This window comes from Tyto alba, unplaced genomic scaffold (genome assembly GCF_018691265.1).
Source record: "Tyto alba isolate M040663 unplaced genomic scaffold, T.alba_DEE_v4.0 Super-Scaffold_18, whole genome shotgun sequence".
Taxonomy (NCBI): Eukaryota; Metazoa; Chordata; class Aves; order Strigiformes; family Tytonidae; genus Tyto; species Tyto alba.
Genome location: NW_024881280.1, coordinates 7,275,058 through 7,299,197, shown reverse-complemented (window position 1 = coordinate 7,299,197; position 24,140 = coordinate 7,275,058).

Below are 24,140 nucleotides of genomic sequence, written 5' to 3'. Positions count from 1 at the left end.
CTCCTGTCAGCCGTAGAGGACTACAGCAAAAGAGGATGCTGAAAAGTGTTTTCAGCTTGTGACCTAAGGTGTAACCTTTATTCTGTCTGTAGTAATGGGGCAGGAAAACTTCCCTCCCCAAATCCATCTTCTGTTCATAATTGTGGGGCAGCTGGTGAGTCTCTTGCCACTTGCAGAGACCTGGGCTGTAATTTCCTCCTGGAAAGAGCATGGAGGGCTGAGCTGGCCTTGGGCACAAGCATCTGCAAGACTGCCCACATCTGGGGCCAGAGCAGCAAGAAGGAGACAAGAAATTTTCCTCAAAAAAGACATTTTAAAGCTTACGTCTAACTGTTCCTTGGGGCCCCACATTGCTGAAGCACAGCCCTGCCAGCAAAACAACCCAAAATATGTCCCTTTTCATTTCAAGGAAAATTCTGGGAGAAACTGAGAAAAAGGGGCTTTTTCCTCGGATTGTCCTCTGAAGAACTGGCAGCTATTTGACAGTGCGGAGATAGGAAGTGTTGTAGTGTAGGCAGGCAGCCTCTCCTGCCACAGCCATGAAAAGAAATATAAACACGTTGATCCTATAAGCAAAGAGTTGATCCTTGCTTGCAGTATGCTAGTTACGAGCAATTAGGACAAATACTGCACAGAGACTGAGCTATGGTTAATTAAAAAATGCTGGAAGGGCATCTCATGCCTTTTCATATGCAAGAGATTACATCAAAATTCCTGGCCATGTTGCCACAGTGAGACCATCCCCCAGTTGCTTTTGGGAAGTGGGACCATCTGAAAAACCACGGACAGAAACATCTGGGAAGTAAGCTGGCCTGTCCAAAGTTTACATTACAGTTCAACCCAATCCATTCAGATAAAATGAGAGCTGCCTCATGTTGTTAACCCCAGGGGCACTTGGAATCAGAGATTTGTGTCAGATCCAAATAAAATAAAAAAACGATCCCAAAATGTAGCCTAAAATGCAAATTAAACCAGAATAGAAACCATTTGTTTAAAAGAATAATCACATAAACAAAGGACAGGAAAAACAAAAAGCAGAAAAATCACGTATTTGCTTGAGGAACCATAAAAGGTTCCCCATCATTTCCCGTATCTAAAAAATGGAGATGGTTTTTACTCTCTGCAGAGCGACGTAGAGGGGGCTCCATGCTGGCCCAGATCGTACATGCCACCCTTGGCTCAGCCGTCACATCTCTTCCCGTTGCTGGGCCTTAATGACGCCTTTTCCAAGAGCCCGAATGAGCAAGACAGCAGTCCCAAAATTTGAACCCTGAGACCACCAGTGTGAGAACTGAGATAAGTCGGAGAAGCTGTACCTAACCGCAAGCCTCCCCACGTCAGTATAACACGGAATAGGCTGGGGGCTGCTTTGGCTTGCAATGAGATTGCAGCCCCGAGGGCAACGGCTCCGCTTGGGTTAGTCATAAGAGTGTGGGTATCCAGAGCAAGCAAGCTGCAACAGCGTGGAGCTCGGCGTGGGCTGGAAAAACTGTCCCAAAAGCTGGAAAAGTCCATGGGAGCTTAACTCGTGATGAGCTCCACATTGCTCCAGCTCAGCTGCTGTGGCTTGCCCAGCCAGCCCAGTGCTGCCGGCGGCAGGTCTGCATCACGAGGTGGCACCACAGGGGTTGCTCCGGCGTGCAAGCTCTCCTAGATACTCATCCTGCCGTGGGGTTATAGTACCATGGGGGTTCCTCCCACAGCATTCCCTCTCCCGGCTCTTCATTGCGCCCATCGCTGACTTTGAGAGCGTTCTCCTAGACCCTGGGTTATCTAAGGACATATTCTGAAGGATCAATACTGTGAAAAGTGCACGTTTACGCATCTGAAAATCCAGGACTTGTTCCCTACCTCTAACTCCACACAGATAAAACTTGTTGGTGTCATTCCTGACTGATGTCAGGATAAGTAAAAGCAGACTTGAGCTCTCAGTTTCTACAAGATTCGAAGAATTTCTGTTTTCCTTCATGGAGGGAATGCTTGAATTAATTGTTACACTTGCATAACATGATGCTGAAGTGCCTTTTTTCCACTGTAGAATTTCTAGATGAAAAAGCAAGGTTAGGGTGAAGTTACACAATATAAGAACAAAGAAAGAATGTATGAAAGGAGAGAACTGCAGAAAATACCCTCAAAACACATCAAAACCCCCAAAATTCTGAAGTTAAACAAACATAAAAGAATTCCAAATGCATTATGATAAAGAAATGTCCCCTTAGGACATGTATGCACCTTTAATGCTGCCCCAAAATAATGCCTGAACAGGGAAGGGTGCAAAAGAAGTGATCAAATAAAAAATTACTCTAGGACTTCTCCTGAAAAATTAGTTTCGTGTCAGTATGAATCGCAAACATTCCAATGCCATTATTCTAACTACAGCTACTACCGGAGCTGGTGGAGGGCAATGGGATGATTCCCTCCATGGGCCACAGTTCAGGGCTGGAGGAGGAGGAGGCACGGTCCCTTGCGGCTGTGCCCCATTCCTTGATTTACCCTCCCTGGCTCTCCTTCCCAAGGAGCCAGAAGATGCTGCTGCACATCTCTGCAGCTGGGGGTACGAGGGACCAAGGGAGGAAACACAGCCCTCCTGAGGCCCTGCAGTTAGTCTGCCTCGCACCAACCATCCTTATTTGCCTATGGTCCCACAGGCAGAGGCGTATGAAAAGGACCTGTCTGCTTTGGCTGTGTACTTGGGACACATCCTGCACATTGCTTTCCCAGCTGGGCCCATCCCATCCCGGCCAGTGACTCAACTGTGAGAGAGATGGAAGTGTCGCAAAGCCTGTTATCCTGAGTCATCAGCTATTATTGTTGTGCGCAGGTGGACAATGCTGGCTAGAGGAATTTCTCCAGCACTGCCAGAAAAAGCAGCATCGCCATCTCCACATCACCACTGTAAAAATAGACCCTTCTCTTTGGGGATTGCTACTTCAGATTGATTTCTGGAAGTTTGTGGCCTCCTGACAGAGATGGGATTAGCATGTCTCCGTGTAAAGAAAGCTCAGGGACCATGTGGTGGCACTAAACCTTGCAGAAAGGTACGTTTGGGGGTTCTGCCTGGGTTCTGGTTCACTTGTCTTAAGCCAACCTCCACAAAGTGTGTACGTCTGGATGCTCTACGGGCTATGTGCGCTGTCCACAGAGCAGATCTGGAGTATCAGGTTATACATGGCTTCAGCAAAGTTGCTTTTGCCAGACTGAAAACTTTGTGATTTATCGGCTTTGATCTCTTTGGCAGACGAACATTTCAGCTGTTAAAGTTTTGCAAGAAAGCACTGACTGCACTGGTTTCTGATGACATCCCATACGTTTCCATCTTGGGACGGATTCTGCTCTGTGCTCCCCAAACGTCAGAGCCAGAAGTGCCTGGAGAATTGTTTTGCAGGATGGACCGAACAGGGTCGTTTCCCTCCCCAGCTGCTGGGGACTTCTAGAGAAACATACTCTTCTCTGGTGTTTCCATCCTCTTGGAGATACCGAGGGGAACGGCTGTGCGGCTGCTGAGTTCACAGCAGTGCCTGAGGCGAAGGGGGGAAGCGGAGAGGGGCAGGGTCCTGCCCTGGGCCGCCGGCCTCGCACCCGGCCACGGGCAGGCAGCGAGCGGCCTCTCTGCCCGGAGGAGCACCACTGCCCAAATCCATCCTCCCTGACCTACGCTCCCTAAGGAGGCGCCAGGGAATCCCAAGCCCCGTTTCCCAGGGAAAGGTTTAAACCCAAAGAAGGTTTTGCCTGCGGGCTGCTCACAGGTTTCCCACTGCTTCCTGAGGAAACTCGGGCCGACGGCAGCGTTAGGCCCCGTCCTTCCTCAGCAGCGAGACATCCACCGCCTCCCGCCCGCGCCCACCCGCGGGCCTCACCGCCGCCAGCGCCCCGGGGGCCGCGGGTTTTGGGGGGAGAGGCAGCGGCCGAGGCTCCCTCTGCCCCGGGGAGGAGAAGGCTCAGGGGCAGGGATCCCGCTGCCCCTCCGGCCTGGCCCGGCCCGGCCCGGCCCGCGGTACCCATCTAGTGGCCGCCCGGACGGCCTCGGGGCCATGGCTGCCTCCCACCTTCCCCTTTCTGCTCCGAGGGACTGCAGGGGCCTGCTGCTGCATCGGTCGGCAGCACCGCCAGCGAGGAGAGAAGGTTCCAGGGGCCGTTTTCCAGCCTAAAAAAAAAAATGAGAAGGGCATCCAATCGTTTTGGGTTGTTGTTGTTTTGTTGTTGTTGTTGTTGTTGTTTGGTTTTTTGGGTTGTTTTGGTTTTGTTATTGTTGGCAGTGTTTTGTTTTCTCAAAAGGAGTTGGGAATTTTTAGTTGGAGCTCCAGCGCTTTTCAACAAGCCCCAACGCTGAAAACACCTTCTGAAACCTCAGACGTCGCTTCCACGATGTGAAACCACGCTGGGGAAATCTAGTCCGGTCCTGGCTACAGGGGACCAGGGGAGAGTGAAGAAGGGGAAGGTGGATTATAACTTGTGATGACAAAGACAAGACTTTGGATCAACTTCAGAAGGGGGATGGCATGGTCTTGGCGTGGGATTCCTGCAAGAGGGGCTCCTGCCTACGACCACCGACAAGGACAGTCTTGCGATGCGCCAGACACTGGAAACACGATAAACCCCTTTGGAGGAATACAGGCAAATTCCCCTTTTGTGCCTGCAGGAGCCCAAGACAACAACCTCCCTACTTGGACCAAGGAGCATTAGCTCAGGCGCAGTGCCCCACAGCTTGGTCGAGGCTGTCACCAGGTCTGAGTAGCCTTAAATCCATTGCAGGTCCTGCCCCACTCCTATCTGCTGCCTTGGCGTGCAGCTCCTCAGATGCTACAGCATCCTGCCAGCTGCCACAGCAGGAACAAACTGCTGCGTCTCTCAGGTGTCTCTTGCTAAGAGGAGGCCAGTGACTGTTTCAACCTGGTTTATGCCTGCTGCTCTCCCAAACGAGCCGGCTCCAGACCTCTCCAGGCAGGGAAGTTTCATCCATCCTATTCCTCTTGGCCATTTTGCAGGCTGTGCAGGAGGGGCTTGCAAAAGCCATGCTGCTGGAGCTACTGCTCTTCTGCAAGGGAGAATGCACCTTCCTGCACAAGGCTGGTTCCCAGGTCAGCCTCCACTCTGATGCTCGTTTGCTACCTCTTGACTCTCATTAGCGTTTGCTTTTTCAGCAAACCTCCAGCCAAGGAGTGAGAAAAACAGATATTCTTCCCAGCCTCTTGTTCTCTGGTTGAAAGCAGATCAGAAATGCCGTCAGGGAGCCCCTCTAATGCAGTCAGCTGGGAGCCCCTCTAATGACAAGGAGAAACTAGGTTTGTGCAGCTGTGGTGGAACTGGACTCATTTGCAACATGCTTTGGGTCAGGCTTTACTTTGCATTTTGTTTGGAGTAAAGACCAGAGCTGAGTCTTCTTTGAATTCCTGACTTGTTAGGAATCTCAGGTTCAACATCCCCTGTGCTTAGGCAGTATAAACCAGCTGCCGGCTCCTCAGTTCTGAAGAGGATTTTTCTAATTGCAGAAGCCCAGGGTGAATTCCTCTCTACCTAGCACCTTCTGGATTTGATGAATCCAGTCCATATTTATCCTTAATTTGAAGGATGCATAAACTGGATGTCCTGTTGGAATCGCATGGGGAGCTGCCCACCGACCTGACCCTTGCTTGCATTTCACCCAGCAGCTGCATCTGGATTGGCACATTAAACACTTTTGAGTCAAATTCTCCTGTATAAAGAAATATCCTCAGTTGCATTGAGTGTGAGCAGGAGACGAAGTGACCTCTTGGGTCAGTGTTCATTGCAATGGTGATATGAAACCAAGGAGGGACTCCATAAGGAGGGAGATGATCCCAGGACAATGCCTCTGGTATGGTGAAAACCTCTCTCAAATCTCCCAGTTTGGAGAACCCCACCTGAAATGGCAAGAGCAGGGGCTTGGAGGATGCATGTGTTTCCTTCTGCCATTGGTATGCTGTGCAATCTTACACAACTTTATTAAGCATCCTTCCCATTTCCTTCTCTGTAAACCAGGGACAATAATACCATGTTTTGGAAGACCCCAATGTGACTTAGCTAGATAGAGCTTGCATCGCGCTGCAGGATCGGGCAGAAGCTCGGCCTTGAATGGCTCAGAAGAGAGGGCAAATCGGTTGCCTCACTTGGCTCGCAGTGACACCAGCACCAGGCCTTCATGAATCCCTCTGAGAACTCAGCCTGCACAAACTGGCACTTGGAAATAGTCTCCAGCTTGTTCAGTCTTCACATTCACACGTCCCCCTCCAGTCTCTGACCTAGAATTCTGTTGTCTTTCACACACAATAATATCATTCAACGTATTACGCCATGGTCTTTTCAAGGTCAGTGCCATCAATATGTGGAAAGCACTAGAGGACAATAACAGGTTGATAAGTCACATGGCAAATTAGGAAAAGGCCCTCAAGGGTTGTAAACTGTATCAGATCCACTTATCACAACCCTTTCTGATAGTTTCTGTGAATCCCCGGTAGTAAACATCCTGCCTGCTCGCAGTGCCAAGGACGCTTCCCCATTGTGCGATAGCAGGCGGCTGTCAATCCCAACCGCCTCTGACACAAACCTGAAGTCCTTTCTTTCTCTTGACAGGAACAACCGGAGTCACTCGCCCTTCAGAACTTAGCAATCTCTTCTGCTTTCAGAGCTCATGAGACACAAGCGAGGGTTGGGTGAAGAAACGCTGCCGCATCCCCTTGGGTTGTGCTGAGACGTTTCCACTCTTTGCTTTGCTCCAGGGGCAGCACCCAAAGGTGCTTTGAGAATGACAGGGCAGGGCAGTACATATGATGCTCCTGTAAGAAAGTGATGTGTCTGGGGCAATTTAGGATCTAGGCTCCTCCATACTAGTAAATTGAATATTGCCAGGCACTGGATACATTGCCTACCCTGTCAAACGGAAGTGTTTCTTGCACAGTTTTGTCCTGAGCCAGCCAGCACACAGCTCCAGACATGGTACAGGAATTAGCACAACCAGTATGAACATCAGTGGTTCAATGCTAGCTGGCCTCAGTGTCCGAGAAAAGCCCTGGGTTCATTTAATTTACTAGTACAGATGTACCGTATGGCTTCCCCAGAGCTGTAATTTGCTGCCTCTTGCAAGAAAGAGACACAGACCTGTTCTCTGTCCTAAGCCTCTGATGCCTGGAAGGAAGGTAGCTCACCATTAAGTTCAGCAGAGCAAAGACTCTGACACACCACAGAGGAGTGCAGGCCCATCCAGCACAGAGCACACACACGCCTTTTTACCCATCCTTGGGGTGGGATTCACCTCCCCTGAGAGCAGCTGGGAGTCTGGCTCCCTGCGGAGGGGTGGAGGAGGACAGACACCTCCAGAAGATGGTTGGTTCCATCCTAAGGCACCGACAACCAATAAACCCCTTCTGACAGTGCCCGTCTCTGGCAAAACCCAGGTGACCTGGCCCACGCTGGGTACCTAATCTCAGCCTGGCTGAAAGGAGATGTTTTCTCACGGCTCGTGGGCTGGGGTATGCCGAAAGGGTGGTTTGCATCCTCCAGCCAGAGAACAATTCTCCCCAAATGATATGGACACAGCAGACAAGTGGAACATGCAATGAGGAAGAAATGGCCCAGTTATCTTCATCCTGTTAGCTCTGTTCCTGCCATGCTGTGTCCAGTGTCACTCGGAGATAAAGAGCAAGTACCTTATTATCACCATCATGTCTGCCCTTGAGAGTTTATTCTTTCGCCCCCTCCTGTCTTTGTTTCTTTCCCCCTTCCCTGATTTTTTTATGTGTTGTCTCCCTACTTCCTACCATGCAATTCTCACTTCCCACATGGGTCTCATTCCTCCCCTGTCCCCATCCTGTCTGCTAAAATAATCAGCAGTGAAACCCTGAATATGGCCGTTCACATTGTTTCCGTGGGACTCGGTGGCAAGTCTCCTGGTGCGATGAATGAAGGCAGGACGCACTTCTCAGAGCCATTGTTTCAAGCTGTCTGCCGACTCAGGAAAGCACTGCCAGCTCCATTTATGCTGAGTCCTTGATTGGTAGGTTCTCTCCTCCATCTGCTGTGAGTAAGAAAAGACTCAGGCCCTTGTACTTTAAACAGTGGCGGCTTAGTTTGTGGAGTGCGTGCTTCATAACTAGCCCATGGGCCAGAGTCGATCCATGGGAAGGATGTTGGATGAGAGCATTATGACGTGGTCCTTTGTGAGCAGCCGCAGACTCTTTATTCACTCCCTGACATGGTTTTTAAAAGCAGGAATCTGGCTACTCAGCGATGAGCATGGAATAGGATTGCCAAACCTGAGCTAAGGCTCTCCTCCTCTCAGGCAGCCCAGATGTCATGCTCGTCACATTTACAGAGTTTTCAGTCAGCCGAATGCACAGAAGGAGACAGCTCACATGTGCTTGGAGAGAGCTGCATAAACATCTCCTGACTCAGAATAACAGCATGAAAATACGCTGCAGCACCTTCTAGCTAGCACACATGGTATCTTCCAGTCTGTGCTGGTCACTGGGAGCATTTTACTCCACGGCCTAAGACTGCCCCCAAGGAAGTAGGAATGATGGCAGATGAACCTGGAAGACATTAGTAGGATTTGCAGGTTATAAAATTGTGTCTTCTTGGACATTTCAGATCGTTTTAATAGTTTCCAGGCTTCCAGCTTCCAGAAACTGTCAGGACCTTGCCCAATATCTGAATAGCTGCACTGTACAGTTTACAAACATGATTCACCAAAAGAGCACTAAGTGGGGTCTGAATATTGATGTAACAAAAATGAATATGAAGTGAGACATGCCATCTGCTGAGGAAATTGCCCTGTTTGCTGGTAACTGAAAATTCAAGGCAGTCTCATCTATTTCAGTAAAAACATCTTCCCATACCAAGAGAACAGCTTCCCATCCATGTCCTGCCCCAGCGTTGCAAGAAATTTATTCTGTCTTCTACTGCTCTTCCCCTTTTGACCCCAGCAATGGATCAACATTCTTCTGTGCAGTTTGTATACTCTCAAAGTGTGTACATAGAGGCCCTGATACAACAAAGCCTGGAGGGTCCCAACCTCCTATCCTAAACATGAGTTTCCCTGAACACAGGGGAGGGTGACACAATTTCTTGTAAAGTGCCAGTCCTTTCTCAACCACAGATAGTCATCCAAAGCTCTCCTACTTCCCCCCACCCAGAATCGGAATGTGAGGGCTCCACTGTGGGCACCCTGAGTGGGTTTCACTCCTTCAGCCTGAGTGGGCGGCAGCTCTCCTGTCCAAAGACCTCTCTGAGGATCTCCCAGCTCTCATGACCACGGCGTGAAGTCCTGAGTCCTCCCCCTTTGGTAGAGTTCTGGGTTGTGTTGTCACTGCTGGTTTGGGTTGTTTCTTGCTCTGTCACCTGTATTTCCAGCCTAAGATTGCAGATTCCTGGGTGAAGGAGGTTCAGCAGCCAAACCCTTCCAAGCCCCATTCCTCTGAAGGAGGACTTAAATGATTGTTCCATGCTGCCATTCATCATTGTCCCTGGCTAGTCCCGTGAGGGGGACAGCTTCAGCCGAACCGTTTAAGAGTGCCCTTTCTCTCCAAACTCTATCATACAGGAGGTGGGACGTTTGCCTGAGGGATGCAGGCTCAGGAGGGAGAACCTCCTCCAGCTGGTCCTGCTGACCGAGTCACGAAGCACCAGAGAGAGCAGGCGACAGCAGCCTTCACCTGCAGTCCAGTGGTTAGTGCTCTTGGGTGGAAAGAGGGCTGGATGGTTTCAGACGCTGATACCTGAGCGTTTTCTGCTTCTTGTATGACAACTGCATATTTTACAAAGCCATCAGAACGCATAGTGCCCACAGAACATCAGTGACATGGCTACAACATTGGCTGAGTGGGGTTTCCACAGCACATGATTCAGCCTTGAGGGCCCAAGACCTTTTGTAGACCCAAGCCTAGGTGACTTAGCAGTTTGGCAAACTCAGGTTGCTCAGGGTAAATAGATCTTTAACAACTGCACTATCCTGTTTCCTTGCTCCATTTATTATTTCACAATCTTTCCTAGGCTGCTGACAGTTTCAAAATATCAGTTCTTTTGTTGAGGTAGAATTTACTGGTAATTACAGTTGTGATTTGCTTTCTCCAGCAGCTGGAGAAAGAGGTACAAGCATGAAGCGCATATGTGGCATTGTGTGTGGGGAGAGAGAAATTCTTCTGCAGCATTTGTACATTAGAAATATGGCTGCCAAAAAGCAAGTTCCCAAATGCCTGGGGTCCACATGTTGTGTAAAAGCAGAGTAGCATCCTGGCACGGAAAAGGAACATTGCATGAAGGAACCCAAAGTCTCCCCAGGTCACACTGTCCTCACAGGAGGTGAAAGCCCATGAGCCGCAAAGTGGTACCCCATCAGCTGCGTTTGCCACAAGGCAATGTCTTTTGCTTTGAGTGCTTTGAAAGCAAACCCCTTAAAGGAAACATGTGCTGGGTATACAAATGCAGTGTTTCGTTTATTTAAGGCACAAATGCAAAACCAAACAGGCTTTCACAGTTCTAAGTCACAGATGTCTTTAACGAAAAACAGCTATTGGAATGTTAATAACAGCTCCTTGTACCGTAAGCAATGAGTCCACTCAGTCATGCTTTTAGGAAACTAACAGTTTCGACAGATCAACCTATTAATCACTTGGCCTCCTAATGGTTCATTTAAGGGCAGCTCTTATGAATTTGTTAGTGTGCTGTGCTGACAGTTCGCCGAGCAGTATACACAGATATCCCATATTCTGCCCCTCTGAGGTCCTAAAATGACAGGCTCTCCTCTGAGATACTAATGAAGAATTCATTTGACCCAAACTGCTTCCATTCATTCAGTCTTTAGTCACTTAGTTAACTCGGAAATGCTCCTGTGGCTACAAAACATCCATCAGTGCTAAGAAGATGACAATTCATGACCCCACACCAACAACCCTGGCAACCCAAGTGAATGACTGACGTAAAATATTTCCCCTTAGTGCAGTTAGTGAAGGATGCTGATTTATACTGCCCATGAGAGAAACTGTAAGGTAAAATTGTTGCTTTCTTTCACAGGAAAGAGTCTGGTAATTTGGATAAGTATTTTTAAAAAGTGTTAGCCTGGAAAAATGGGGAAGTTTCTGTTGACTGGACCCCCACGTTTTCCTCTGCAAGGTCTGCTGTCCGTGCTTCGCAGCTTCATTCCTGAGAGTTTTCATGTCAAGATGCTTAAAACCAATACAGGATGAAACAGACAATAACACCTGGTGGGTTTTTTTCCATTTTCAGCCAGAAGTATGCACAGCACTAAACTGCACCATGTAAACTCATTACTTCTATATATTTTTAGACATGCTTTCAGGCTTAATCATTACTGTTGCCATTAGAAGGCCAGGAAAGACCAGCTACATCTGGATTTTCCTCTCCTTAAGCTTCAGCTTCAGGAATAAACATAAGGTTTATGACTGGGCTTGGTGCATGGCATGAAGTTACAGCCAAGGGAAGCTTTAGCTGTCCGTGTCCTCACTCTCTGGTTCCTCTGCTGCAGACCCCAGAGCTTAACACAGCACCATAACTCCTCTCGAGCTCCCTCGGCTGTCGGTGGGAGGGTTAAGACAAGGCACGATGTTTCCTGGTGTGGAAGCAGGTACGTGCAATGCTTCTGGCGTGGGAGCAGGGCAGGCAGCTGGAAGTCATAAGCCTGATTGTCAAACCTTTGAATCAGCAGTTGGTGGTTGTGCAGAATGGTGTTATTTATCCTTTCTGCTAAAGGTATGAGAAATGTCAGTAGCAAAGCACTTTATGGGAGGGTAGAAGGCAGATGAAGCTACCCATTCTTTTTTTTTTATATCCGTATCTTACCCGTTGTTTGCTACAGTTCCCTCCTCCCCTCAGAACATGAGTAACTAGCTATATAATCAAGGTGACAGCCTGGAAGACATTTTCCCATTATTTCTAGTGAATGAAACAGAGACTCATTTTTTGGACCAAATTAATTTCCTCAGTGCTTCAGAACTTGCATCCTCCAGCTGAAATCTGAGCTAGGTCAGAGAGTTGCTGCTACAGCAGCTTACCCAGCGCTGGGCAGCTAGCTCACCAGGAAGGACATGCTTTGCAATCGAAACAGCGTTGTCTGCAAAGAGCAGTGCAGGCCAGAACTCCGAGTGTGTGTCCCTAGCCCTCTGTAACGCCTCGTTCCAATGGACGGTCACATTTTTGATCAAGGCATTCCATTATTAAATGAGAAACCTGTGGCTAACAGGTGCTGATCCACATGACTACACAGTGCACCCAGGTTTTCTCCTCCCCGTTTCTACTCATACACGCATTTTACTAATACCTAAGCAGCTATTTTTTCTTCATCCCAAACTATCACATTCCAGTTATAGAGACGACATCTAAACTTACATCGCAGTGCTGGACTGCATGTTCAATACATGTTCCTTGGGGTCTCTGTCCTAACAGGACATAAGCACTTGTGCCTGCCAGTGTCACCTGGAAAGCTCTGTGCTTAGCCCAAAGAAAACAGAGTCCCATAATTTGTCAATACCTGTGTACACACACATGCCTGTACACACACACATCTAGTAAGAAAACCATCCACTCTTTCCCAGTAAGATCGATTCACAGATAATAATTGCTTCATGGAAAAGAAACAGGAAGGATAATGGGAGAGAACTGCTGTAAAATGCAATGGTTTGCTACGTAACTCTGCTGCTTGGCCTGCTGTCGTCAAAGGTGAAAGTTTAAGAATGAAGCATCCTTGCCTCCCTGCGTTGCATGAGAAAAGTCAGCGTCACAGGCTGCAGAAATCAGTTGTTTTTGTGCAAGGTTCCTGTTTGTTACTCATTTCCCCTCCCTGTCCCAACACTCTGCCTCTTTAAAGCTCTTCCAAGATTCCTTACAGGAGAAGGTTTGCTGCCAACTCAGAGCTTCCTGTTGAACTCTCAGAGAGCCTTATCTCTGCAATCTTCATGCAAACTGCAAGGGGAATTTTTGTTTGTTTGTTTTTTACAACCTGGGCCATTTCTATGGACTAAGCAGTCTCTCTGTTGCTGACTGAGGTGGTGCACTTTCTCGGAAAATTCGTTAGATAGATTTGTTTAGTTTGCATGTTCCAGAGTAATCTCTGCCTCTGTGATTTCTACAAAATGAACACTGCCAGGTCGCCTTATTCAAAAGTCCTTTAAAAAGTTTGTTAAAATCACACAGAGATGCCCAAGGATCTGGCAAGTGTGCCTCTCCACCACCTTTCTTTGGTTCCTTTTGTCTTTTGATTTTGTAGTACAGCTTTCATGTCCGACCCTCTAAATCACACTTATACTCAGGAACTAAGAGGCTTATTTGCTTGTAACTCTTCTCAACTGCAAGAGCTCCAGTGTGTTTCTCAGCTTCACTGAAAGTCTTTCAACATTCAAAGTTAATGTGAAAAAAAAAGGCCTCATTTCCCAGATCCTCCTTAATTTCCAGTGTCTCCTTACCTCTGCACTTGTGCATCTTTGCATAGAAGCTGTATGAAAGAGAAGCTTTTAAAAATACGATTGTATCAGTAAACCATTCTTGCTGAGTTCTACTCTGGGGCTGGATAAAGATAGCTGCCGTGTCTGTCCTGAGGTACAAGCGTCCTTGTGTCACAAGGGTATGCTGGTACTCCTCCAGCAGCAGCCCAGCCAGCTGCCAGCAATGGGGTAAGAGCACTGGCTGTAGCTGCCAGTACAACTTTTAGCCAGAATTCACTCTGAGCAACAGCAGGAACTCCCTCGGTCAAATTCCAGATGTTAATTTTAGCAAGAAGTAGGTAGTATCTCTAAGGACACCTAGGTTTGGGGCCTCCAAGATGTCCCACTAATTGCAATAGCTATGAGGCATTGATATCTTGGAGCATCTGGGTTGGAAATGGCAGTAAAGTGACCAGCAGCTGGGCTTGCCTTTTGGAGGGAGCCTCCCAGAGCAGGGAGTCCCAAATCTCAGCTCTGCCCTGTACCCATTCCTCTGAGGCCATTAGATATATTTTACACTTTAAGATGAGCGGTTGCACCTGGGTACCTAGATACTTCTCATGCTGATGACTAATTAAGGACCTTCCCAGATAATCAGTCTAAATTAGGAAAGAATTCCTCTGCTCTTGGATTGGGGTTTTTATTTAAAATCAGAACAGCAGGTGAAGGCCTAATATCCTGGGCCACTTCTTTATGCCAAATGAGTCAGGCTGAGTTGTCTTTGCTCTCCACATGAATCACGTATTTGCTGCTGTGGTTATACCTAGGAATGAGGTAGGGCTGCCCCAGAAGCTGCCCTTTGGGGCAAAGCTGCAGCATCGCAGCGCTGCCATGGAGAAGGTGCTTTTATTTCTGTTCTTCCAGTGAAACCGGCAGTGAATAAACTGCACAGCCGGCTGACACAGTTTATCACCTGAGCTGCTGCTATGAACAGCTTGGGCATGCTCCTGGCTTTGGTATCATCAGAGACAGTGTTGTCTGGGCACGTCAATGCAATGACCCCAAAGAGACAGACAGCTCAAGAGAGGTTGAAAGACCTGAAGAAGTGGCAGACTGCTCTGTGTTTGCATGAGAACGTGTTAATTCCAGCTTGTGTCTCCATGTGGCTGGATCTGATAAAAATTGTTGTGCTGAGTGATGTCTTTCCTTTCCCTCTGTGAGGGGAATAAAGGAGTCAGGGCTGCTCATGACACACAGCATGGACGAGAAGGTGAGCAGCATTTCCCTGACCCAGAATATGACAATGACAAATGCTGCACTGTGTGACAACGTGGGCTAGGGAAGGCGCCAGCTAATGCATGAGGTGGTAAATGCTCCCTGTCTGCAAATGGAGAATGGAGAGCTCTATTAAAACCAGTGAAAGGTGAAGGAAATGGCAATCAGCTGAAGGAAAACTTTTGAGATCCTAACCGGGCCTTGAAAGGAAAAAAGAATAATATTGAAGAGGTGAGAAAAGTCCTGCTGGTGCTTGGGAATGAACCAGAACAATGTTGTGTTACATCTCCTCAAGGGAACTCTCAAAGCAAGAGAGCAATACACAGCTGAGAAGCCTGATCTGGCCTCCCAGCCCATGGCAGCCGCTTAACAGCCCAAGCGGTGATCAGCATTACCAGGAATTCATTTGTGAGGGCATGAGAGGAAAACATTAACTTTAAACAGACCTATCCAACTAAGGATGTTGGCTGTTTTGCCTCACAGAAAAAGGCTTGTGGACTCCTAGATAGCACAGGCCTTACACGGCGATTTCATGCGCTGCGAGGATCCTGTTTCCCAACACACTCATGAAACTGGCAGAAGCAAGTTTTACCTTTCATTTCTGAACAGTTTTAGTCTTCTTTTCTAATGAGGTTGTTTTAGTTGTCCTCACAAGAGACCTGTCAAGCCAAATCTGGGCAGACTGTGACAATGGCAGTGTCAGATGGAGAAGGAGCAGGTGGCTGTGCCCCCAAGCTCTTTTCTTCCCCCACTGTCATCCTTGGAGAATGGTTAGCAATGCAGCAGCCTTGCTTTTGGCATCAGAAGTTAATTTCCTAGCAAATCACTGAAAACTCAAAATTATTCCCATTTCCCACACAGCAGCAAATAAAAAACGATTAATATTGTCCTGACTTGAAGACCTGTGCGGTTTGCCAAAGCAAGATAATTATTTGGCTACTCTGAGCAGACCCCATCAGGTAGCCTTTTGTGGCATTCGTTTGCTGCTGGGCCCCCAAAGCCTCACTATATGATGTCCTGGGGAAGATCTAGGAAACTCCTCTCCCTCCACTGTCAGCACAAGACTGTGCTATGTGGTGCCGAGCCATTACGCTCACAGATCTTCAGAGCACGAGCATGGTCCATCCCTCTCACTTCAGATGGCTTTGGAGATGCTGATGTTCCTTGGGGTGCTGCTACCCCTGGCCGCTCTGGGGGAGATCATCCTCTTTTGTCTACCTACAGCATAGATGACTACGTTTGATCCAGTTGGCTAGACTCCCTTCTAACAACTGAAAAGGTGCAGGCACTTCTAAGGTATTGTTCATCTCACCCTAAAGCAGAGAGCTGGAACAGCTCAGATGATTTGCCTTCTCTCCACTAACCGCAAAGACACCTGCTCTTAAATTTTGGGCGATAAGTTTGCTCTGCCTACCGAGGACTAACTCTGACAAAGCACTCATCTGGGGGTGATAAAGTCTAACTTTTAATGTGAAGGCCTGGGGGGGAAGCTGAGAAGGCTAGGTTGGGCCCCTCCACTCCTGGCACGGCACATGGCGAGAGCAATGCGCTTCCCCAAGGAAAGCTGGAGCACCACGGCCTGGCAGGGCCACCGAAGGGACTCAGCTGGCCACAGTCCTCACCCTGCCACTGGCCACCACCAGCCCTGCCTGGGTGGGAAAAGGAAGAGGTACTGGGTGAGAGAGCAAGATAGCCCGATAGCCAGCCACTTCTGCCTACTTCTGAATGCTTTTGGAAAGCTACCACTGTTCACACTGACGGTTTTGCTTGGTCATTTGTAACCAATCCTTCAACTTCCAGCTGCTGTTTGCCTGTTGCCCATGCAGGTTTCCCTTCCAAGCACGAGAAACCCACCTGCTCTGGGCTAAATATCACCCAGTCCTGCCAGCCCACGGGGGACTGACAATTTATGCCAAGAAAGGGACAAAGAGTGGTTGAAATGTAGGGTAAGTAAGGGCATCTCCTTGATTGTCACAGGAGCAGTTCGCATCACATTCCCATTTCACATTTGCTGTCTGCCCGGGTTGGTCATCCCTTCATCTGAGGCAGTTTTCAAAGCTGCCTGCCATCCTGTGCTGTCAACTTCACCAGCATTATAAACTTGCCACAACTCCAGGCTCCTTTCACAAATAATAACCTCATAGCAAAAGCAGGAGAGCAATAGAATTCTTCTCTTCCACTTCTGACCAGCAGCAATAATTTTATAACAATCCTTACTTTGATTTTTACTCTTTTTGGGTTTTATTTCCAGGACAGTTCAGAGCAGGGAGGGGGAAGTGGCGGACGTCATTTTAAACCCATCAGTGATGCTGTCAGGTGAAACTGAAAAGTTTCTAAGTGACTGAAAGGTCTAAGTCTCCTTCTTGAATGTTCTTTAGACACTCAAACCCCTAAATCTCAGCGAAAGTCAGAGGGAATGATGGTCCTAAATGTCTAAATCCCTTGAGCAGGGGATAGCAGCTCATAAGTCCACTCCAATGCCTTGCAGAATTTCACCCATTTATAAATAAGCTTTTTTCCTGGCTTTCCTCAGTGCCAACTGAGTGCAAGTGTTGGCAAGATCAGCGCTAGTTTGTCTGGACTCTGAACCACTTTGCTGAATGCTTAATCAAGCTGCTCGCCTCCCTCTCCCAACAGAGGCCATTTATACAGCAAGAGAATCAGCTGGTCGATGAAGCAGACAAGTGGAGCGGGGGAGAGGGAGCGAGGTCTTTGAATGGGATGAGAACAGAGCCACCGGCACCTCAAGAAAGTTTATCTGCCTCCAGTGCCAAGCACACACAGTGCTAATCTTTTGTTGCCATGAATATTCAAGCCCAGCTGCCAGCAACAGAGGGAGCAGCTGCAGTGGCAGAGCTGGCAGGTCCCCTCGTGGTGCCCTCGCTTGCCGACCCTGGCATCTGGGTCTGTCTGGGGGTGGGGAGGGGGGAGATGCTGCTTGCATTGCAGACGACGAGCCGTTCGGCAGCCCAGCCCCACGCTTCCTAAGCAGCAAAAAGCCAGGAACATGCTCACCCTGGAAAGCCCAGGACCATCCTCTCTTGCTGATGTGGGCATGCCAGATGCTCCAGACGTTTGGGGTCACGTTAAGTCCTGGAGGGAAGAGGTGAGTTGGGGACAAGAAAGAGCAACAGCTGGGGCAATCTAAGATTGCAGAACCCCTGCTGCTGCTTGGAGAAGCCAAAGCGAGACAAAAGCCTGCAGGCCCCATGGAAAGCCCGGCGTGCACAGGCCTTGGCAGGTCGCCGTTCTCCAGGCGAAGGGGCGTATTTGGTAGCGGGGCATTGCGGGCTGGTGAGATGCCACGAGAGGAGTGCAGCACGGGTCACAGACAAGTTGGCAGGTGACTGTGCTGCTGCAGTGTCACGGAAGAGTTGGAGGGATTTTGGCACTCAAGGTGGCCTGCAGCAGTAGAAGGAAGCCATGAACTCTCCTCAGACGGCCAACTTGTCCACAATTTAGGGCAGCTTTTCAGGGACAGGGCGCTGCGAGAGCTGCTCCTTGTCTCTGCATACTCCAGAGAGGCAGAGAAACATCCTAGAACAAGTGTCAAGAGGCACCAGATCAGGGCAGACGTCCATACTGCCATGGCATCATTCTGCCCAGCACCAAAATCATCAGAGGCAGTGGGCCGCCCTGCCCTGGCATGGAAGACCACTGATACCTGCTTTTCTTGGCAGATTTCCCCTGTAACACACTGAAATACTCTAGGGGGAAAAAAAAAAAATGTTAAAAAATGACTGGGGAAGGCAAGAACAGGCTTCAAGGAGCACCCACAGCTCAGATGTCTTGCCACCAAACCCAGGGTGGTCATTGCCATAGAGCTTTGGACAGGAAACAGGCTAGAGGCTGCTACTGAACTTGATGCTTTTGTGCATTGAAGAAGGTGGTTCCCAGAGCCTTTGCTATGGTCAGCTGTCAACTACTGACATTTAAAAACATTTACTCCGTTCTTCTGAGTCTCTTAAGTCTCTTAAAGAAAGCAGAGCCTCAGAGCAGCAATACATTCGTGTTGCAATGCCATAAGCACACCACCTCCTAAGCAGGAGTGCAAAGTCCCTGCTCATAACTCCCCATCGAGCACAGGCGTACAGCCACGAGACTGACCAGCTCTCCAGGCTTTCCTGGTATAGGGCTCAGAACTGTGGTGCAGTTGATATTGCTAGAAAAACTACCAGAAACAGGTACACCCAGGTCTCCCAGGAGAGAAAACAGCTTTTGGAGGCTAGAGGTGGATCTTGTGCGTTAGCTATTGATCTCCAAGAAAGGAGGGATTGGGATTTTTGAGAAGATGATCAGACCTGGGTTTGCATCCCCCAGAACAGTTTCTGTGGGCAGCCCATAAAGAAAAATGAGCCAGATGCCTGCCTTGGGACACCTTTTAGGATGCCACACAGACCAGGATAAACACTCTTAAGCAAGCAATTAGTCAGCGCTGGAGAGATGAGTCATCTCTTGATGCTGTTGAACTTGCCCGTCTCTATCCTTTCAAACACAGAAAGAAAGTCTGTCCTAACCGTATTTGCAAATAGGACACCTCAGACAGAGGGGGAAAAGTAGGAACAAAGGCAGGAAAAAATCACATCTATCAAAACATTTAATTTCACTTTATGGTTTCTTTGCCTTTTTTATACCAATTTTGGGAAGAAAAACTATTTTCAAACAATGAATGAAATAGTTTAGATTTAAGAAGGAGCCATATCGATTCAGATAAACACACATGTAATAGTACCTGCGTGAATAATCTAATTTTTGTCTAATTGCAATTTGCCCAATTTTCTGGCAAACTTCTCTGCGCACAGTAAGAGCCCAGCCACCCCACAGTCCACTTGCCTGGCACGCATCCCATTCGGTATTAGAATGGACACAGAATATAGGTGCTTCCCATGGATTTATGGCTATCTTTGTCCCTAGATTTATATTAAACGATAAACAGTTTGTGGATAAGAGCTTTATCCCGAGCAAATCCACCTCCTCCTGCTGCTGCTTTTTCACACTAAGAGGTCAAGGGTTTAGAAACTGATTTCAGACTCCCAAGCTGTTACTGCCAAAGTGCTGATATAGCAGAAGGAAGGGCCATGGTCACAAAAGGTATCTTTGTTTGCAAGAACTTAAAAATCATTTCTTGTATTCCACCAGTACTGTATTTCCTTCCTCCAGGTTTCACCTTGGATTGAGCTACATCCTTCTGGCCTTAATATCACTGCATATATTTTTCTCCTCTTTTTTTTTTTTTTAAATCTGTTTGAACATGAAATTGATAACTGGTAATTTCCATGAAATTATAACATACAAATTGATCTGATGGACAAGGATGTCTGCTTTAAAATGAGATTAAATAGTCAGGGTTTAGACTGCTTTGGGATAGGAGAGGGGCCTGGTGGCTCCAGCAAGATACATCCCAAAATGAGAAAGTCCCTACAAACTCTTGGAAGACTTCAAGGAGAGAGTTTGGGAGAGCTGAATAACTCTCATCACAAAGCACTGCAAAGGGAGGAAGGGTTTTATCAGGGAGACTGAGCCAGGAAGCTGACAAAGCCAAGGGAAAGGTGGGGGGTCCGATGTACCGGGAGCTTAGGAAAAGATGGACAAGGGAATATTTGGACTTTATTATGACCTGTGTACTAGTGAAAACAGAGCTGAGATGCTACCAGGGTATAGTTACCACCAGGTCTAAAGGGTTTTAACCCTGTCTGAAGGAGGCTAAGGGACTCGGGGCAGCACAGCCACATCTAACTCCCTAATGCCCAGCATCCCGGAGGGAGTCTGGATCTGCAGGCTGGGGAGGCATGCCGGCTCTCCTCTTGGGACTGCTCCACCTTGCAGATGCAAACGGGATCCCCCAGACTGGCTAGAGGGGAAGGGTGCCCTTCCCACTGAGGAAGGCAGCTCAGCAGAGAACGGGGTCTGGGCTCCCAAGGGGATGTGGAGGCAGGATCCCTCCTGTGCTCATCTTCTGGCTCAATGGTAATGGGGCTCTTTCTCACACAATTAAACTTTTAAAAAAGGAGCCGTCAAAACTACTCCCCAGCATCCTGTGTCTCTTCTCCAGCAAATACATACATGGGAATGGGTTAGATGAGCTCTGAGCAAGGCAAGCATTAAGTTGTTCAGCAAAATCAAAACAAAGGTTTTTCTGGGCATGGTGATTTTTTTTTTTAAAGGGGAAAAAAAAAAAAAAAAAGTTGCATTTCAGCTAAGCGGGAGAAGAGAGTGGGAATTTCTGAGTTCACAACCTGAACCCAGCATCCTGAATTCTGCTCAACTCCCTGTTCAGACACCTAACTCTTTTACTTAGGCCAAACAAATAATGAACACAGTTAAACAGCTATATTTGCAATCCGGAAATAGTTTCTCTGTGCGTTGTGGCAGGAGGGAGGGAGACTTGTGGACTTACTGGGTTTGACATACATATTAAAATTTCCCTTCGTTCCTCCAGTTTGACATAAGATGAATTACATAGAATGAAAGCGTCTCACTTTTTGGCGATGTGGAAGTTCTCAGCTCGGCAATCCACCCTCTGCTGGGTACCAGTTCAAGCAAGAACTGCCAGGGGGAAGCATATATGCTCAAACCCATCAGCTGCTCTTGGCATACCTGCTGATCCCAGAAGAGGTTTGCGGAGGGGGACTAGAAGCAAGTGGCAGCATCTGGAAGGAGCCTAGCAAAAGAGGAGAGAGAACTGACAGGAGGATGAATATGTGACACACACCTTGGGGGCCAAAACATCTAATTACATTCCTGACGTGAGAAGGGGACTGATTTGAATGGCTTTCCTCTGATGTGCTCAAAGGCAGGAATGAACAATGCCAGCAAGGGCCCATTCTGCCCCCTCTCTCCTGAAATTCAGCCCATGGTGCCCTTCACAGGGAAGGCTGCCTGGCTCTCTGAAAGCCCCGTTTCCCCAGGGAGGCTGGAAGCACTCCCGCAGCTCACTGTTGTCTCCAACCCACTGGCCATCGAAGTTTGCTAAGCCTCCCACTGCTTCCTGCATGTTTGGTATCTTCCTCTGCCAGGCTAGCGTCTGGCCTCTTCTCCCTGTTTAAATACAGGCAAGATGTTTTTCTGGTAGTTGTTTTGTAACAGTTTCTTAAGATTTTCCCTGTTGTGGTTTTTTTGTTTTTTTTTTTTTTTTTCTTCCTTCTTACCACAAATTGTTTTTTAATGCCTATGTATTCAAGGGAAGAACCTGCCTAATGCACAGTGGCACTCTTTGGTACACCTCTTAAGCTCTGATCACCTAACCCATTCTCCACTGGGAAGCAGGCCTGCCAAGAAATGCCCTGAGTCTGTAGAGTTGTCTGCAGGCAGCCCAAAAAAAGTACCAGGCTTGTCCAAAGTGCATCTGTCTTGTTTTGCCAGGTGCCAGAAACAGCAACTGGACAACACGCACTGCCTGGTGGGAGGCAATATTCCTTACTGTTTCTGCAGCACTTCCAATTTCCAATTCTGTAGCATTTTATCCGAGTCTGCTGTATCACCCAAATGCTGCTAGAAATCACACTGACACTGCTCCAACATCTTTAGTCCTTTGCACTAGAATGATCCAGAAAGCAGAGGGTCTTGCTGGCAAATTTAACCAAGGCTTGGCACAGAAAACACAAAATCCTTAATTCTAAATTTTCAAATGACACTAGGGATTTCACATAGTGTTAAAGGATATGCATCCTAACATCTGTAATTCTGTATAACCTGCAATGCTTTCTGTTGCACTCCAACATTTGCAGTACTCCAGAAAATCTGTTCCCAGAATAATAAATATGGCCAAGTCCTCCTATAGCTGAGCCTATTGAAACAAAAAAACGTGGCATTAATTTCTAACCAAGACTCATGCAGAGAAGCCAATTCTCCCCAAAACAAGGATAGACAGAATTCCCTGAGCCTTTCTAACCTCACAGGAATAGCCTGGTGCTGATCACCCAGCCTGGGACCCTCTGTGGCTTCTGAAGATGGAGCCACTGCCATCTCAGGTGCTCAGGAGGTTGCAATGTGCATAAGTAAGAGGAAAACCTGGAGGATGATCCTTCTACACCTCACATGTACTGAATCCTACGCTCACTAGCAGACAAGCCCTGCACTGGCATCAGTTGGCTGCTGGGTGGGTGACTCTTTAGGAATGGGATATCATGAGCCAGCAGCCACCCGCCACACACACCAGGAGAGCTCAGGGCTGCCCATCTCACCGAGCACCCCTTCAGACCCAGGAAACTGCTGCTGTGTTCTCCGTGCTGACACACGAGCAGAGTTTGCAGTCCCCAGCTTGGCTCGCAATCTAGAAAGCAGCTCGGAACTCCGGTGGTGGAGGTGTTTTTGAAAGAGCAGTCAGATCTTGGAAGTCGGGGCAGCAGCAAGAGGAAGGCTGGGCAGCTGTCCCGGTGCAGGTTGAAGGTAACTGCAGCGCACAGGAATTCCTTGCGTCCTTGACAAGCCACAAAGCTTCAGTTTAGGCCTGAGAAAAAGATGAGGGTGCATCCCAGGGCTGGAAAGGGATATTCCAGACGCTCTTACGCCACCCCTGCCTATCGCTATCTGCCTTACAGGTGCTTAACTGCTGCTTCTGAGCTCTGTGTTGCTCGTCTGGGTTTTTTAACCTGCCCTCATTGCCTGTGTTTGGCTCCAAGGTTTCCCCTTTCTCATGGCAAACCCAATAAGAAAAGTCTGGAGACATCTGTAGGACAAGGTCTTGAAACTGAATTCAGCCCCAGTTCACCAAAGTACTTCAAGTGCTTGCATGGAAGTGGGGCCATAAATCATAGTATAGCAAGCTGCTTATGGTCAGATCCTCATCCAGTGCAACACTGTGTCATACCATTTTAATATGAACACTGTCTGATAGCCATGCAGGTGTTGCCTGCTTCTATGGCATTCAGAGCTTCAAAGATTTAGGAAAAAAAATAAATAAAAAAAAAATTGTGGGGAACCTGAACAGGCAATCATTTCTAAGCCTAAATAACTAAAACAAAAAAATACAAGTCTATTTTGTTGCTCACTTAATAATGTAATTGTGGCCAGATGTATGTTGCCTATTTCGTCAAAGTAAACTGAATTTTAGAGAAAAAAACACCCTAATTTCACAATTTGCTGATGCAGTACCTCGAGCTTATGCCAGAGAAGAGTTGGCTGACATGCAAATTTTCCAGTTCATGCATCTTATGGGTAAATTATCTTTTATTTATGTTTCTGTGCTTAGTTCAATATCAGAAACTTTTCTCCTGGGTCACTGAAAAACTTTATACCCTGTCTGAACCGTGATTTTTCTGTATCCACACTGCCTTTCAAGTACTGCATTGCACATGTGTCTAGAGCCAGCTCGGTGCGACGGCACTGGACTCAACGTTGTGTCCCACACCCAGGTCCTCCACCTGGGAACCTCAGAGGTCCAGCAGTGGTGGGTAGTTAGTAGGAACCTGGCTCGGGAGAGAGAAATGAACTACAAAAGGGGGAAAGGCCCTTCCTGCCGTGACACGGCTGCAGAAACGT